The sequence below is a fragment of the Lagopus muta genome, chromosome 8 (assembly GCF_023343835.1).
Source record: "Lagopus muta isolate bLagMut1 chromosome 8, bLagMut1 primary, whole genome shotgun sequence".
In the NCBI taxonomy this organism is placed as follows: Eukaryota; Metazoa; Chordata; class Aves; order Galliformes; family Phasianidae; genus Lagopus; species Lagopus muta.
Window position 1 is genome coordinate 35,455,831 of NC_064440.1, and position 17,423 is coordinate 35,473,253.

General features: G+C 46.2%; 1 protein-coding gene and 1 long non-coding RNA gene across 3 annotated transcripts in view; one reads left to right on the top strand and one right to left on the bottom strand.

The window, feature by feature from the left end:
• Positions 1-14,230, top strand: part of TWIST2 (twist family bHLH transcription factor 2) — a 29,817-nt gene extending 15,587 nt beyond the window's left edge. The window contains exon 2 of one of the 2 annotated variants that reach the window (XM_048953294.1): positions 13,902-14,230. The gene's annotated coding sequence lies outside the window, so the exon portion shown is untranslated. The remainder of the gene's footprint in view (positions 1-13,901) is intronic. The other variant, XM_048953297.1, reaches the window with a different exon arrangement.
• Positions 1,469-13,894, bottom strand: LOC125696928 (uncharacterized). The gene is made up of 3 exons (XR_007378611.1): positions 12,328-13,894; positions 5,548-5,632; positions 1,469-4,882 (listed from the first exon to the last, which is right to left on the bottom strand). It is a non-coding gene; the product is annotated as an uncharacterized LOC125696928 (long non-coding RNA).
• Positions 14,231-17,423: the final 3,193 nt, after the last annotated feature.

Sequence of the window (17,423 nt, forward strand, 5' to 3'; positions counted from 1 at the left end):
GGCAAACCTAAACAAGACCAGCCAGCTGGCGTTGAGCTGAGTCATCCACACAGCAATTTGGTAGAAAATGTTGACTTAACCCATTCATATAATTACCCAAATCCAAAAACCCTGGCAAGTAGAGTCAAGGAAATGTACATCTGCCTTCTGCACAATGACAGACTGGAAAAGATCGTGTAAACCAATTTTCCAGGGCTTTTTATAGACTTTTGTGTTCGTGTTACGTACAATTCAAATTCTTGGTAGTCATTTGTTAGGCTGCTCTGATTCAGCAAAGCACATGACACATCCTCAGTGCATGTGCTAAATCCTGCTGAAGTCATGGGGGCTAGAGGCACTCGGTTAGAAATCAGGCATGTGATTGAATGCTTTTCTAAATGAAGGCAAGCTAAGGACAAGCTGCCTTTTTTTTTTTTCTTTTTTCTTTTTTTTTAACAGTCAAATTGCTTCTTAAGCAGAGAAGTTTCCTCTCTGCATGTTTCTTCCTCCAGAAGTTTGAACTTGTTGGAGTGAGAATGTTTGATTGCCTTCTTAAAAAGCAGTGAGTGAACGATTGGCTTCTTATTTCTCCTCTCCAAGCGAGAAAGTTTAGATGTGTGGTGGAAAATTCTAAAAAGAGCTTTAAAGTGTCTGCAGGATAGCTTTTCTATGAAAACTTGAAACATAGAAAGCTGGTAGATGGCAATCAGAATATACCACCTTTGCTGTTCACTCGCAGCTCACTGATATGTGAGCCTTGAGAAGAGGCTGGCAAGGAGGAAAGGTAGAAGAAAGGAGACATCAGGCTTGCTTATAAACACCGGGGAGAAAGAAGAGTGGCACCTGGGGCAAGGTTGAAGAATGAGCTCTAGAGGGCTGGTTTTAAGCTTTGACAGTGACTGTAGAGGGGATGGAAAGGGTTCTACATGCAGCAAATGCTGTAAGAACTGATGTAGTAGTGATGCACAACAGATGAGGGCTCTTGCCAGGCTTACAAGCGTGTTAATGTAGCTGTTGGATCCTTGAAGGCAGCAAGAAATAGCCTCTGGCACTAGCAAACCATGTACTCTACCAGGATATGAATTCAAAGTCATGACAGTCACTCCCTGAGCATGGGGACAGCCCTTTATGGGGTGTCCGTAAGAGAGTGCAGCTGACCTGTTCTGCAGTGGGGCTCCTGCCCTGAGGCTGATGGTGGCATTCAGTGAGCTCTGCTCACACCCTGCACGTGACCCATTGGCTGCCTGAGGCACGTCATGGTTAGCATCACTGCTGGAGTGCCTCATTCAATGTCAAGAACTTTTTACCACGGCAGGATTGTTTGGTATATAAAGTGCAACTCCCTCTGCATGAGGGCAACACCCAGTAACCCCACATATTTTAAAGAGTTGGACTATTCTTGCCATAAAAAAAGATCAGAGTGGCTTTATTGACTGCAGTGGAGTTAAACTGGTTTATTCCAAGTGAGAATTTGGCCCCTTGACTTCAATGAAGCTGCGCTGATTAATCCCAGATGGAGACCTGGCCTGGTACAATCCCGTCCAAAAATCCTGGCAGATTAGTAACACACACACTGAATCACCACCGTTACTCAGAGTCTGGGTGGTTATCAAAAACCTGCACCTGCTGCAGTGGGAAACACTGCAACTGTGACTGCTGACTTCAGGGACCAGGGTGTGGTGAGCGAGGGCACATTCTTCAAACACTGCCTCATGCAAGGGAGGAGATGCCAAAGCAGCACGCTTTCCTCTGCAAATATTTGGGAACGTGGTCTGGGATGTAAGTCCTGGCTCTGATAAAACCCAGGTATGGTGGCTGGGATCTTGCTGGGCAAGGAGATGGGGAGATCCTGCTCCTTCTCACTGGGTGTTTTCTGTGATGCTCTGTAAAGATCCTCAGTATAAAAACTGAGAATGAAATCCCCTCAGCTTCAGGGAATCTGTCCTGGCATCAGATTGAAGCGCCAGTTGTGAATGCAGCTCCAAGCAGCAAAGGGGAAATTTTGCTGCACTCCAAGTCCCCACTTCAAATACAGAAATAGAAACACTCAAGAAAGCACATCTTTTTGCAGCAGTCATCCCCATGTTCCCCTCAGGGCAGGCACAGTTTTGCTTCCTGGCATTCCAGGAACAAGTGCTGTCTTAATGAGGAATAAATCCACTGAAAACCAAAAGGACTTTACTTTCATAGCAACATGCATACATCCCCATACAGACACGTGTAGGGAGACACTGAAGCTGTGCCTCGTGTTACACTGTGGAGAAACACCAAAATAAACCTCTTCAGAGACTGATATTGATGTCTTTTTTGGTCTCAAGTGGTAGAAACACAGGATGAGCAATACGTAGCACACCTTCCCAGCACATTACTTATGCACAGATGTTACCCATGGCTAAAGGATGACAATACCCCTTCCCAGCTGGCGGGCTGGAGGTGCCCCTCATTCACTCTGAGACAATGTCACATAGGTCAAGGTGATAAAAAAGGGCTCAGCATCGCGTGCAGAGAAGCCACGGCACCACAGTCAGGAAAAAGAAATGCCTAAGCTTGCAGTTTGCTTGCTCCAGCTCTGCCTTACAAGCTTTTCTGAAGTCAGGCATCTGGAACATGATGTAATCTGAAGATTGATCAGCAACAGCACACGAACAGCTGTGCACATCTGGCATACAGGTGTTTCGGCTGCTATTTGTCAGGAACTGTATCAAATATTAAAAAGCATCTCGAGTTCATAAGGAAATCTTACCTGTCCTGCAGATTGTTCACAGGAGCACGCAAAATGCCATTGATTCTATGCAAACTCTTTCTGCATTTTAGTGGGTGGCCCAAGTTTTTATTTTTTTATATTTAATAAGGAGTTTGAACCAGAGAGATTCCTGTGAAGTGGGGTTTTCACTGTTAATACCACTGGCATTAAGCCACCAGTGGAATTAGTTGAGTTAGTTGTAATGGATAGCTGCTGTCATCCATTTGCTGATTTACTCTTAGGAGGCAGCACTGTTAAGTACTCGTATATGGCCTTTGTGCTGCACTGATGAATTTAAAGCACCCAGCAGTACCCTTTGTGCTTGCCTACCTACAGACACTGCAAGGCTTGCTCCAGTGTCCCTGAGCCACAAAATGACATTTCCTCCTCCCCATGGAGATGCTGCCACTGAGGAAGTTTGCAGACTGCAGTGGAGTATATGCTGCAACCAGGAAATAGGAGGAGAGCAGGGAAGGTGCTGGCTGAGCCCCGAAAGAGCTCCCTTGGAAGAAGAATAAAGCTGCAGATGTATATATTTATTCTTGGAGTAGGTGCTTTTCTTAGAATTTCTGTTATTTTGGCAGGAGGGGAGAGGGGGAGGGGAGAAAATGCTTCCCTTTGTCCAATATTCATTGCTTTTCCAAAACGGGATGGAGGCAGGAGGTGTTTTTACAGCCCATGTTGTGCAGAGAGGGACCAGAGACATTCACTCTGACCACCAGCACTGTCAGAGCATATTGCATATCATGCTGCATGAAGCCCATGCCGCCCATAGCCACAGTTCCACATATTTCCAAAAGCAAGGAGGACCTTGCCACTACTGATATTTTCCACCTGGATATTCTCAACCAGCCTACCAGAACACGATATATTTTACATTGCGTACAGCTTAGCACATATATATGGTCAGTCATCATAGCTGAGTCAATAAACTGTAACAACAGGTCATGCAGCTGTGTCCTAAAGCACACCAAGCCCTAGCTTGCAAGCTGGATAGGATAGGCATTGCACGAGTCTGTATCTCAACAGAAACGTATGGCTCATGCCTGACCACTTCACCTTCCTTATCCAATATCTGTGCAGTGTATTTCCATCACTTCAGCACTAATCTGGCTGGCCCAAGCATGCAGTCGGTGTGTGTTTCAGGCAGGGAGAACCAAACGCCTGCCTGGAATTACTTATGGACCAGCAGTTGAAACCCATATTGATATGGGATGCCTCAAGGCTGGAGAGTCAGAGAGGCTCAAAAGGCAGAGGGAGCAAAAAAAAAATAAAAAAAAAAATAAAAAACTGCACTCATCTGCACAAGCTTCATCAGCTTCAAAGCCATTGTTTAAGGATGTGTGCATCTACGCTACCTCCCTCCCCATCCCTACTTGTTTTAGTGGAGCTGCCCAAGAAGAAAATCTCATTTCCTGCCTTCTCCCTCTCCCTGTTCTTCCCTCTATTCCACACCTTTCTGATGCAAAGCCAGGCTTGTCTCCAAGTGCCCACAGGGAGGGGAAGAGAGGAGCCAGGGAAGCGGCGTGGACACAGGCTTTGCTGCAGCATCATTCAGGAGAGCTGGAGGTGGCCCCTGGCTATCCCTTGCTCCTTGCACCGTGGGTCCTTGTGCGAGTCAGGAGATGCTGCTGGTGTCCCCAGGCGCTCGCTCTTCAGAGCCACCCACGAGGCAGCTGGGCAGAGCTGAGGACAGAGCTTACACGGTCCTTTCAAATTTCGAAACAGCTCTGCTTTTTCCTGCTCCAACTGCTCATTAACAGCTTCCGGCTTTTGGCAATTTCTAGCAGCGCTTTCAGTGATGTACTGCCAAGATTTTAACAAGGGGCTCCCACAAACCTACCTCCTCCTCCAGCTGCGACGAACCCCACTGCCCCGGAGAGGCCAAGGCTTGGACTGTGGAGGAGTGCAGGGCTGGGGGAACTGTTCCTCTGGGGGACTCTTTCCTGTTTAAAGCTTTTATTTTTCCTTCTGTTTTTTTTCTGGCAAGGGAGGGATGCAGCACCTTGGAGCAAACACACTGACTGCCAGGAGGTTGCTGCAGAGAGGCAGGACATAACGCAGAAACCCTGAGAGTCCCAGCAGCAAAACACTTCATTGCAGAGCCCTCACTTGTCCTCCCTGTTGAAGGCCAGCCCCAGGCAATGGGTTTTATCCAGGCTTAAAAAAAAAAATAAAAAAAATCAGCCACTGGCCAAAATGCTGAAGATGTGCCTTTCTCTAAGTGCTCTGAGACCCCAAAGGGAAAGATTTTTCTGCTGGAAGTGGTTGAATGCATGAGTTTGTGTGATTTTAAGTGGTAAAGGTAGAGTGTACTTAAGTGATAAATGGAAGTTGAACAGGAGCTAAGGGAACTTTGAGATCAGAGTATGCAGAGGTGTTATGCTTGTTTGTGAGAGATGGAGATGTTTCTTTTACCCCAGAGAGCTCAGCCTAGCAGCAGTGCACCTGACAGAAGAACAGGAAATCTCACTTTCTGCCTTTAAGTAAGAACTGGGTGCAAGAAGGACAGCTGCACGATGGACGCCAAAACTGTAAATTATGGGGCATTCAAAAGACAGCCAAATGACTGCTGATGTAACACATTAATAGATAAACCTTTAGCTTATACATTCATATACAAGTATTAAATGCAGCTTGTTCTAGTAAAACTACAGCAGGAACTTCACTAGATCCATGCAAACCAATGGTATCTTGTTAGCTATTGAAGTATTTTCTGTATTTTGTTCAACTCTTTTTTTCCTCTTCATTTAATTGAAATTATTCCTCAAACTAGAAAGACAAACAGAGACAAATACTTTGCAGGACTGTAAAACTGGACTTACGGTGTTGGCAGCTCTACAGGGACCACAAACCCAGGTGTAGATAATGCCTATTGAGGTAGGTAACCACAGGTACAAAAGAGCCATCCTGCAGGAGAGTAAGAAAAAAAGAAAAGAATTAATGAAGGTTATTTATGGGGGCTGGAGGGCCCAGGGTTGTGGGCTTGCTTTTTGGTGTTGCATCTTTAGGATCTTTCACCACAAACAGTGAGGTGCGAGCAAGCCTTCAGCTTTTCTTAGCAGTGGACAAGCTGGGCTGGTGAGACAGAAGCAGGCTTGGGGAGAGGAGGATGGAAAGGATTAAATCTCCTTCCAGACAGGCCGTACGTTTGCTTTTTCCACCTCCCTGTCAAACAGTTAGTCACACCCCTGATACCAAACCGGGGAGCTGCGGGACACAGGGAGGATATTTTCTCTTGGACAAGCCATGGGCAGACAAATCCTGCAAGGTCTGGAAAGTCTGGGGTAAATTAGATTAGAGGCTTTCCTCTAGACATTGATAGGCTCTTGAGGTGGGGGTACGTTTGGAGAGAGCAAGGGGGGCCCTGCAGCTTGGGAATGAACAACTGCGAAGGATATGTTTTTAAATGGTTTCCCAGCTGTAAGATGCACATAATTGTGGCTTTCCTTCATCTGGGAGACTTCAAGAGCGGATGGTTGATAAGAATTCATACCAGCAAAGGCAGAAAAACACAAGCCAAGGTATCTGGTTTCAGTCTGTCCGTACCCGCAGCATTAGATCTGATTTTGTCCTTCTCCCCTCACTGCATGTACACAATTATCCGAATTCCTTTCTCCACTGCTTCCTCTCCTCTGAAGTCTTGCAGGCCGGCCTTTGTGCCTTTTCTCTGAGGGCTGTACTTGCTCACTGCATTAGAGACGGCCGTGCAATTGGTCTCTCTCCATTCAGGGTCAATTTTTGCCACCATAGTGCTGCACCTACAAGGACCCATGCTCCCTGGAAGGCAGCGAGCCACCAGGGCGATGGGAATTCACACTCCATCCCCGTCTTTTAGTCTTTTTCTGATGGGAAATAGCCTGTCTAATGACCTAACTGCTCAAAAGTGCCACTCCTTTGTGCCTTAGTTTACCCTTTGTTCCTGTATTCTGCTATTTACCTCCAGCTGTGCTCAGAAAGAAGGCCACAAAGCCTTGTACTGCAAATGGGGCATCTCAAGGACTATTCCACCATTTTGGGATGGTTTCCAGGACAACTCCGTGGGCAGTAAAGTAGATATGCTTGAGGACATGGCCTAAACATTGCTTTTCCATCTCAAACAATTGCCCCATTCTCCACACCCAGCAGCCCTGTGGTTGAGCAGAAGAGGGACCTTTCCTGACATTATTCTATGGGCAAATTGGCGTCCCAAAATAAGATTCTTGATCCTTCTCTGGGATTGCCACATGCTGGTTTTCCCCCACAAAGGACAGCACACAATTGCCTGCTCACAAAAGCCTTGATGCTGCTGAGATATTTTTTCCTGGAAGGTTGCATTCTTTATCTAAATGACAAAAATGACAAAAGAGGTTGCATCTAAATGACAAAAAAATGTTTTAAATATAAACTACTGTCCACTTTGTCTCCTGGGGCTGCTGACAGCTCCGTAAGATGATTTGAGAATATCTCTTTGGTACAGATGCATCTAATGATGTGAGGCGTAGGTTTGTGTAGATCCTTTCTTCCTTAGACTTTAATACAATACCAGTTTGCATATAAACTGTGCATAAATATGGACACTGTATGTACGGATACAGGTTTCCAATCTCTACACAGACTCATGAACACACCTCAAGAACTGAAGAATTCAGTTTAAAAATCCAGTGTGTTTTGATTTTGGTTTTAGCCTATTTCATCCAAGTTACACATAGAAATGTCAGCACGGAAATTTCACAGAAGAAAATTCTTTTCATAATTGCCTTTGAAAACTCTTCTGATGTCCCTCAAGTCAGCACCATCAGAACAGCATCTCATTGCATGGGGTTGCCCTTTACCCAGGTAGGGAACAAACCAAAAACCCCAGCACTCTCTTTCCAATCCAAAGGACATAGGTCTGTTGCACATGGTCATCAACAGTGGTTAAAACTGCTCTTAGGAATCCTCTGTTTCACCTAGAAGTGACCGTGATGGACAAGGTGCACAGGGGAAGGGCTCGCTTCAGTGGTGCATGGGCCCTGAATAACAGGGGTTAGACTGCTCTGAACACTGGCCATAGGCTACCAGCTATGGAGTAATTGCCTGGAATAAAGGAGGACAGCATCAGGTTAGCAGGTTCCACCATGAGCACTTATGCAGCCCACTCACACCCCAGGGGCAGGTTCAGCCTGCGGTGGGCAGCAATGGACACTCAGGCCTGGTACCATCTGCAGGCTGCAGAGCTGGCATCAGGGAAACCAGAAGAGAGCCCCTGCTTAGAAAATGAGTACTGCGTTGAGTTTGAGCTGGTTACAGGCTTTTCTCCCCTACTTTCACCCTACACAACAGGAAATCAGAGCAGTTTTCATCTGCAAACCACTGCTTGCAGTCCACCTTTGCTCCTTTCCAGCTTTCCTAATCTGCAGGAGCAAAAGCAACAAGGAGACAGCTATGTGTTTTGCCTCATCCTAAGAGCATCAGATAACCTGGTTTGCCTTTGTATGTCCCAGTGTGCTGGCCATAAGGCTCCTGGCAGGTAGCACCTTGCCTCCACCCTAACACCTCGCTCCTGCAAGTTTAACAAATACACAATAAAATCTAAGCCAAAAAAATCCCCATTCCTTCTGCCTCAGGTCTGCTTCATATGGCACATAAAGACAGTCACACTGTGTTTTTCCTCCAGGTGGGACACTGCTTTGCAAATTGGGTGTAAAATCAAATAATATATGGATGTTATAATTAAGAAATATACAAGAAAGTTAGGCTAAACAGGTTATCACACTAAGGAAGAATAGATGGAAAGCTTATCCCTGTCCTGGGCTCACTGAGAAGACTCCAAGAGGAGCGGTCTCCAAAAAAGAACCTTCCCCAGTGGTAGTCAGCTCTTAAATGGGGCCTAGGAGAGGTGGAGCAAGGCTCCACTCCATTGCCTTCACCTGTGTTCCCAAGGCTGACTCATTGCTTGCCTCAGGTGGTCAATCAGAGGTTCAGGATTCAGCAGTTCCCAAACTCTGGGCAATTGGCATGCTGCCTCCAGCCTCCCACCCATCACCAGCACAGCACTCATGAGGAAGCTCTTAGCATTTTGGAGCACGGCTATTTTCCACTTTCCCTTTGCTGTGAAACAGCTGGACTATTTTTTGCCTAGCCTCCAGACAACAAAAACAACAAGAAGAATCACCTTCAGGCAAGGAAAAGTTTTAGTTCAAGCAGCACAAGCTTCAGAAAGATATGAACAGATAAAAAACAGGAAGCTGGAAGGCAAAGCTTACAGACATGACCATGCACATGTCACTGATGTTTGCAGTATGCTTTTTTGAAGCTATTATTCCCAAGACAGCTAGAAGTGGTGGCCCATAGTTCACAAAGCCCAGGGATGAGCAAGGATAAGGGTTAGGATGGGTGTAAGGATCAGCCTTACTCACTGCACTTGGTGATGGCAATCCCTGCTAGGTTAGGTGATTGCTGTGTCCCCAGCAGGACCCTCCTGGGTATCTCAGACCTCTGCATTTCAAGCTGCCATGTAGGCTTTAATGGCTGTTTTTATGGCTAAAAGCAGTAAAAATTTAGGTTTTCCAGCCTGAAAGTCATGGCATTGAGATCTGTTTACCCCTCCAATCCGATTTCTGAAGCAGCTTGCTTTGGCATTTCAAAAATTCAAATCAGTTCATGCTGACCTTTTCTCTCCAAAGGCATGGGGATGGACACATGCATCCCATGTCACAATTTGCACTGTTTGCTGTTGTTCTCCTCATCCCGAATGTGCCTACGGGGCAATGCACACGCAGTGTTTCTGTAGCAGGTGGGCAAACTGGGGCTATGAAATAATGCAATAACCCATCCAGCCACATCTATTTGTTTTGAAAAATTATTAAGGGCAGCTACTACTTTGTGCTGATGGAAACATTTTGCTGGTCTTCTAGAGCAAGTGCATCTCCTTTTGTGCTGTAACCAAGCAGCGTTTGAGCTCAGTGGTAGAACTTCTCCAGAATAATTTGGCTACATCATATTTTCCCTTCTCTTTATGAATATAGAGAGTCTCCAACCCTGAAAATGCACACCTGGGTAACAATGACTGGAGAGGTCACTGTCTAAAATGCTTGCCCAGTCTTGCTCAGGTGTTATCTCCAGGCAATCCAGGAGGGGATTTCTTCTTCCCCATTCACCCCATGACATCTTACTGCCAAGAGAAGGTGGAGAAAGGAAGGAACGCATCACCCATGGGGAAGGGAGCCCTGCAGCCTTTCCTTGGGCAGGTGAACAGGCTTTTGTTGTGGGTTTCCCTATATTTATCTCTTCCATTAACTTTCATGTTGGGAGGATGAGTTTTGAGATTATGGGGGACTCCGTCAGGGTTTGTTTGGGCTTGTTCAACATTTGCTTCCTTGGCACGTGTTCTATGGAGGAAGACTGCAGATTTCTTTTGTCACTTGTGTCCAGCATCACTGCATGCTTTCCTCATGCCCTACCTCATGACTGCAGGCAGCCCTCTTGCTCATCAGTCACCTAGCAGAAAAATCACTTCCTGCTCTAAGCCACCAGAGTCTGTCAGAAAACAAACTTTCAAGTTAACATCCCATTAAAAATGAATGTTCTGAGGATGCTTGAAGTGCAGGCACGCTCTGGGCAGGGAGACTTCAAAGGAGGCAAAAACACAGCAGTGGAGGCTGTGCTGAATAGGCATCGCAGCTAGGATACCATGTAACCTGGTTAGTCAAGACTTGTGCAGCTACATGCAGGGCCAGTTAGATGTGTGCCTGCTGATATAACTTGTAAGAAACCCACAATTGCAATTCAAGCCCCATTCAGCAGCAAAGGATGCTCAGTCAGGAGCTGCATCCCCTTCAGAGGCAGCATCACCAACCCGGGAGCACAGGCATTATGCCTTGCACCAGCACACTAAACAGTGCTGAGGTCTCAGCTTTGACCCATGCTGCTTTTCACTTTCCTGGGATGAAGAAGAACAGGGAATAAAATAGTCTATGAACTTCTCAGTGACTGCCAAAACCAGTACCAGGTGGTGCAGGACAAGCAGCTGGCATTTCCTGTACCTTGCCACTATTTGTGCCTCTCATCTGCCTTCTCACTGCCCACTCCCAGCATGGCTAGAAGCACAAAGGAAGGGATAGGGCATACATGGTCCCAGGCTGGGCTGGGACCTTCCTGGTGGAGTTTTGTCTGGCTGAAAGTCACATGGAAAGAGAGAAGGCAGGTCCTGTGTGCAGAGCCATTTTTGACATTTCCAACTTTAAAACCAGCTCAAAAATCATCCTTATGTGTGTGTGTATATGTATACACACACACACACACAAATACTTACACAAATACTTAAAAGTTTTTCCAGTGATTTCCTGTTGCTTTTGCATTCTTGGCTGGGTTATGGAAATGATTTCAATCCCTTGTAATCAAACCCAACCCTAATGCTCTATAATTGAAGACCTCGGGGACCTGTAGCAAAAATTTCCTCCAGTCAAGGCCCTGTTCATACTACCTTACATCAAGCCTGCAGCTCTCAGCTGCTGTGGTTTCCATCCTGGATTCCTGAGCTGGGGAATGGTTTAAAGGAAATTAAAAAAAAAGAGGAGCAGCAAGTCCTCAGTTGACTGAATGGCAGCCTGTGTCATAACAAATACTGCACTGCTCTGCAGTGCACAACAGCTGTATTTTGTGTTCTATGCTGTGGGATAACAGAATTCTTGGAAATTATGTTCAGCAGAGGGCTTCATTTTGTACCATCTCAGTCCAGACACTATAACCACGCATATCTGTTGTGTAATGTTATGCCCTTCAGCTGAAGGATCACAAGCTGCTTTATAGGCACTAGTTAGTTCTAACCCACATGACTACGTGTAAGAGAAGTGGGGATGTACAGTGATTTCCCATTCAAGGAAACCAAGGCACAAGAAAAAGCAATTACATAGGCAAACTGAGTGAGCTGGGATTAAAACCGAGCTCTGCAAGGTCCAGCTCCCCTGCCCCACCATTTTAGTGCCATGCCAGGAAGAAAATCTGCCCGATCACCATGAAATCTGCTATGGGAGGCCAGAGCCAGTTGATGGGTACAGAGGCATAAGGCACCACCTGGGAGGAGACACGACTCATCTCACTGCTTCTCTGCCTACCATGAATGCTTCCACACACCCCACCACCAAAGCAAGTCACTCTGCAAGTTGGATGACCACCCCCTCCTGTTACCATTCCTATGCTTTCAGTCTTGCTTGATCACCTGATCTTGTGTTTCCCATCATGGGGTCTACGAAGCATTAGTGAGATGTATGACTTCAGAAAGGGACTCACGCATACAAACCCAAATCACAGACTCGCACACAAGATGGGGGGGACAGCAAAATGAACAAAGGAACAGGATGCATTTGACTTGTTGCTTGTGAAAGTGTTCCATGGTAGCACTGCCACACGAGATGGCATGCTACTTTTTTATCTAGGACTAGTCTTGGGATTAAAAAGAAAACAATATGGCCTGTGCTCCTGTCCTTCAGCTGGATCCACTGCAGCATCATACAACACTCAGCTTGTGTAATGCTATAATGGGGTGATAATAGCAGCATGGCAAAGTCGTTGGCTACAGCAAATGAGAATGAGCCCAAATACAGCAGCCATAGATACAGAAATGAAGGAAAAGAACTGCTTACCTTTAGAAGGCCTCAGGTACACAGGGATGTCCAACAACAGATACCTTCACCTCTACTGCCAAACCTTAAATGAGGGCTGGGAAGGGCTGGATCCTGGCTCCATGCCTTCTGGTCACTCAAGTGCACTGCATGCAGCTGAGCTCCCCTGGGTTGGCTCTGCCTTCCCAGGTGCTCAATTACTGCTTCAGGCCGCGTAGCATTGCCACTACAGCTTGTTTGACCCATTCCTACAAACCTCAAGTGTTGGAGGTCATGCTGTACAGAAGATAAGAGATTGCCTGCTGCTTGGTCTGATCTGCTAACTTTACATTGTAGAAAAAATAACCCAAAACAAGAGCATGGGAGGGTCGCTCCCAAGAGATATGTGGGCTGCGAGTTCTTTTGGCATCGGTTGTCCAGGAATATGTGACCGTGTCCATTCTGTGAATCAGAGCCAAAGGAGACAAGGTGTCCTCCCCCTCCCTTTATTTTTTATCTCTTTCTGAGCCCCTACATGCCCTCTCTCTGGAGCTGCAGCAGTGTGAGCATTAGGAAGGGGCTGGTCTGCCATCCACAGGACATGCACGCATGCAAACCACTGCTGCTCACACACCCCGAGCAGTTCAGCTTTCCTAAGTGGTCCTGGGAAGCCTGTCAAATCCTGAGCTTGGCTGCGGAATGTGGTTGTAATTAGATAATTAATAATTTTGAGAAGGAAAGGAGAGGAAATAAGCTAAATGGAAGCTTTCCTCAGTGAGGAAATAATTATATCTGCTTTTTGATATATGAGCTGAGGCAGCTTTCTGGAGGCAGCGCCGGCAGCTTGCATGGAAAGCCATCCCTCCCCCAGGTTAGATGGGACATCCCATGGGCACAGGCTAGCAGCAGCAGGTTGCTGCAGACCACAGCCAGCCCTGAAGGCAATGTGGCTCTGTGACACGCAGCTGCACCTTGCCACATGTCTGAGAGCAGAGCAGAGCAGTGACAATGAGTAAGTGACAATGAGGATCACACGGCTGAGCTTCACAGCCCTTGGGTCTGGAAGAGCTGCTGTAAGCATAGGGGGTTTTCCATAGAAGCATTACTCCTGCCTATGGGTTTAGCAGACTGCATACTCGTGCATTATAACCATAAGCCGAAGGAATTGTTAGGTTTATGTTGACTTCTTTCTTTCCGTGGATGTTCCTGGCTCTTACATAAGTGTGTTACCCCAGGATGGAAAGAAAATGCATTTGCTTCCAGCACGGCCTGCCTGGTTTTGCAGGAGGAGCTGAGAGGCACCATGGGTGGGATTGCTGAAGCACGCCTCAGGTGAGAGCACAGTGCTAAACGCAGCAACAATTGGAAGCAGCACTCGTGCTGAGCATTCAGTCTCTCTGTTTTGCTTGTCTGAGAGGCCACGAGAGCTTTTCTGGTGCATTGGATCTGCTGCCGGATTAACCGTGTGCCCTACACCGCCTGCACCAGGCCTGGGTTAGGGCTCTTCAGAAGCACTTCTTTGATTTGCAAAGGAAAAGAACTTACACAGCACTGTGCATCTCACATCCTGTATTCAGTGTATTTATTTTCCCTTCTTCTCCCCCCTCTCTCTCCAGACTGTCCGGTGTCTGAGACTGAAGTGGAATTGGGATGTATCCAAGTTTGTAGCTTCTGAAACCTTAACAACCTCAAGTAAACTGGTCCAAAAGACCCTTCTTGACCTCCCTCACTCTGAACTCTTGCAGAGCACTTAGACTGAGCAGGAGCCAGCACCAAAGCTATGGGTCTGAACCTTCGCACCATCTCTCCAAGTGACTGATCACAGAGAAGCGAGAAGCAACATTCCTGACTGTTCATCTGTTCATCGTTGTTGGGTTTTGTCTGTGTGTCCGTCTGGGTGTTTGGTTTTAGTTCTTTTTTTTTTTTTTTTTTTTCTTTCTCCTTTGCTGAAAAAAAAATCTTAATTCAGGAACACATTTATGAGAAACCTTTGGGTTCGGATTTTACTTCCCCTTAGCTGTATTCCTTTTGTGTGTGTGTCTACTTTTTAAAGCTCAAAACCTGATTTCTTGTACAGTAATGTCAAAACTGGACCAAGGCTCTCAGAAAAAAGAAAAAAAAAAAAAAAAAAAACAGAAAAAAAAAAAAAAAAAAAGGAATTAAAAAGGCCACAATGTCCCCCAGCTCCCTGCATGATTTGTTTCAAGTACAGCCTGGATTACAGACTGCCTTCCACACTCTACTGCCTCTTCCTTGTTGCTCCATGATTTGCTACCACTCCTGACCCCCCCACTTTTTTTTTTTTTTTTTTTCATTTTTCTGTTCCAGTGTATATGTTGCTTATTTGTTTTATTTATTGAGATATTTTTAACGAGCTAAGAGACTGCAATGTCGCTGTGTATACTGCTTCTCTTGCCAGTAAAAATAAAGATGTCATGCAGCTACTGAGGGTATGTGATTTATGTTCTGACTGCACAGCTCCGAGCAGAAGCCGAGGAGCTGAGCCACTTCCTTGCACCCCACCAATGTTTCAGCACTCACCAGTTCAGCTAACGTCCATTTCCCAGGTTAGCAGGCAATGGGCACAGCATGCATCCTGCAAGCCCTGTAGCAAGGCAGCTGCAAGAAGTGTGGGAGGGGCTCACGCCTGGACACACTGCTTGTTGCAAACTGCACCTTTTCAAATAAAACCTTCAGCCTTTCCACAGAACTCTTGGCAATAGAGGAGTTGTGGATGCTCCATCCCTGGAGGTGTTCAAGGCCAAGCTGGATGGAGCCCTGGCCAACCCGATGTAGTGCATGATCTGCTGGTTGGTAACATTGCTTGTGGCAGGGATTGGAACTAGATGATCTCTGAGGTCCTTTCCAACCCAGGCTATTCCATGATTCTTTGAATTTTATGTAGATGGGATGCAAGTTCAGCTGCTCAGCCTTGGAACTCCTATTCATTTATGGACTGCATATTGTATGCAGAAGCAATTCATAAAGTGCAAAATATCACAGTTGGACCACAATAGTGGTCACCTGGGATTGCTGCTCTGCTCCTCCTTCCCCCTCACCTTCCACCCTGGGACCACCAATGGGCTCTGCTGGTGCTCATCAGCCTTCCTTTTCTGTCTCCCAGAGCCCCGTAAGACTCTTGGGCATGCAACATGCTGAAGTGACATCTCAGTCTGAGTATTTTGTCCCAGCAGAGCCAAAAGTGCCATGTAAGAAGGTGAATTTAACAGATGTCATCTGACACTGCATGTCATATGGCAAGCAGTATTTTTTTCCTGTGGGTATGTGTTAGTTTTTGCATTTTTGTGAATCTTTAATGATGCTGCAAATTGTGCCAAACTTATTTCACCACAGGGTGAGGCACCATCAAAGTACAGACACCTAAATCTCTCTTCACCCCCATTCAGTTTGCCAGAAGAGTCTGTTGTGCTGCTTTGCTTTCCCAAGACATGACCAGAACCAGGAGACAGCTGGCGGGTCAAACCTGCTAATCACAGAACCATAGAATCATTAAGATTAGAAAAGACCTCTATGATCTGCAGGTCCAACTGTCAGCCCATCATCACCATGCCCACTAACCCTGTCCCTAAGACACTGCCAAGCCACAGATGAGATGTATGCAACCACAGCAGTGCCACTGTGGTTGCCATATGCCTTCCTTAATGCTTACCAAGGATCAGAACTGCTGAATTTTGTCCTCCAACATCATGCATGCAAAAACACGTAATGGCAGACCAAAGCATTTGCACTCTCTCTTTACCCCTGCACTAGCAGACAATGCTAGGTGAATAGTGACAATAAATGCTCACAAGCACTCGTTGGCTCCCGTGAATTCTGGAGTTAACCAAGTTTCTGCAGCTGAACAACCATGGGGAGGTAAATATGCAGCCCCGAAATAAATTCAGAGTAGTAGGATACAATATTTTTATTTTTAGGCAGAAAAAGAGGTAGCTATGTAAACTTGTTCTCCCAGGTAACTGGTGGTAGGATGAGAGGTAATGGCCTTAACTTGCAATAGGGGAGGTTGAGATTGGACATCAGGAAAAATTTCAAGTCCAAATGAGGGGTGAAGCTTTAGAATGCTGTACCTAGGGAAGTGGTGGAGTCAGTGTATCTGGAGGTGCTCAAGAAACATGGAGATCATAGACTCATACAATCACAGAATCGTTAAGGTTGGAAAAGACCTCTAAGATCGTCCAGTTCAACCACCAACCCATCCCACCATGCCCACTGACCACATCCCTCTGTGCCACATCTCCACATTTCTTGAAAGCCTCCAGGGATGGTGGCTCCACCATGTCCCTGTGCAGCCTGTCCCACTGCACTGCCACTCCTTCTCAGCAATTTCTCCTAATATCCAACCTCAACCTCCCCTGGAGATGTGGCACTTAGGGACATGGTTTGGTGGGCACGGTGGTGACGGACAATTGAACTAGATGAACTGGGACTGGGACTAGATGAACTTGGTCTTTCCCAACATAAATGATTCTATGATTCTTGTCAGACAAAAAAACAACAGTGCTGTGAGGCTCCGATGAGAGGTTTCAGCACCAACATATCAAGCTAATTTGAGAGCTGCAAACTCTCTGAATATCACATTTCAACCAGGAGACGTTTGAATTGATGGATAAAGAGACACATGTTTCAATCAACTGCTGAAAAGATGAGTTTCTCTTTTACAAGCTGCAGCCCATAATCAGCACCATGGGGCTGATAGGAAGCAGCCAAAGACAAGGTAAAATCCAGATCCTAAAACTGCAGCTGTGTTGTCATGTACAGCACATGAAGATTTATTTAGTTTTTGTTTTGTGTTTTTTTGTTTGTTTGTTTTTTGCCTTTGAATATGTAGCAGCTTTTTCAATAGGGCACCCCGCTCGTCAGACTGTGACTGACTTTGTCCTTCACAATCCCATCCGCCCATGAAACCCCACAGCTCTGTGAGAGACTGAGGGCAGGGACAAGCTCTCCTATGCAAAAGGGAATGAAACCACAACCCCTAAGGCACCAGGTTCAGCCACACAGAACACAGATAGTCAAAACAGGGACTCCTCCAAACCTACAGGGCCTGGCTGATCTTGGCACACATGAGGTCCTGATGCAAGGAGTGTGGGTGTTTAACTCAGTACCAGATCAGCTAG